The following is a 1,014-nucleotide window of genomic DNA, read 5'->3' on the forward strand; positions in this document are numbered from 1 at the left end:
CTACTTTTAATCCAACTTTTCCCTATAGCTTCAAGAAACTATATCATGAACAGCAGCCACATCTGGTAAACTGTTTTGGTGGATGGACTAAACTAATCTGAGGGCAACTGACAGACCTCAAATCTATTGGTGAGGTAGGGAGATATCTCCTACAAGGATGCAAAGACCTCCTCCAGGGGACTGAGTAGATGAAGACAATTTGTTCCAATGCCATGAAGGTGGCAGAAGTGGGCACTATGGAGTGCTTAAAATTTGATCAGACATCAAGGATGCCAAGGGATCCTACTTCATTCCAGACCACTGCCAGCCATCTTGATTTTTGTTTTGCCACTGGACTTTGATGGTTCTAGAAGAGAGTGTGAGGCTGACGATTTTGTGAAATTCTGCCTCACTTAAATCCATTTCACACATGAGTCAAGACATCACTTTGCAATGTCATTGATCATCTTCAAATTGAAGGATGAACAATCACAAATGGAATTGCACTGGTATCACCAATTAGATTCCAGTTTTCTTCTCAAGTCTAAACTAAAATTCAGGAAAAAGAATAGTGGGTCAAAAGACTAGTACCTTGCACCTGAAGAAATTATTATGAGGCTATGTAGCCCTTCAATAAAAATAGGTAGACTTTTTCATTCACCAAGAATTGTAATATGTGTTGTATGAAAGAAGAGAAAGTTAGCATTCCCTTTAATAGAAATGGAAAAGATTCTAGTGGCCTTTATAACATACATATGATCCAGGCATTGCCATCTACTCTGGTATCTAGCATTTTTTAAAGTAAAAAAAGAGTGTTAAAAAAAGATTTGTAATAAAACTGGAAAATACAGCCAAAGATTTTTGGCATGTTCCTTTTTCATGTTGCTGAGCTAGAAATCAGTGTGAGAATACCAATGGTTTTAGTGAATTCCTTTGCCACTGACTCACCCTAAACTTTCCAGCTCAAAATCCTATGATAGTATGATTAGTTACTAGACTCACACATCCAAGACTCTGGGGAGGCAAGATAGAATC

General features: G+C 37.9%; 1 non-coding gene across 1 annotated transcript; it reads left to right on the forward strand.

Moving 5' to 3' along the window:
• Positions 1-655: 655 nt before the first annotated feature.
• LOC130457818 (U6atac minor spliceosomal RNA) lies at positions 656-777 on the forward strand. Its single transcript, XR_008917090.1, has one exon. It is a non-coding gene; the product is annotated as a U6atac minor spliceosomal RNA (small nuclear RNA).
• The last annotated feature ends 237 nt before the right edge of the window (positions 778-1,014 follow it).

The sequence above is a fragment of the Monodelphis domestica genome, chromosome 2, assembly GCF_027887165.1.
Source record: "Monodelphis domestica isolate mMonDom1 chromosome 2, mMonDom1.pri, whole genome shotgun sequence".
NCBI classification, from domain to species: Eukaryota; Metazoa; Chordata; class Mammalia; order Didelphimorphia; family Didelphidae; genus Monodelphis; species Monodelphis domestica.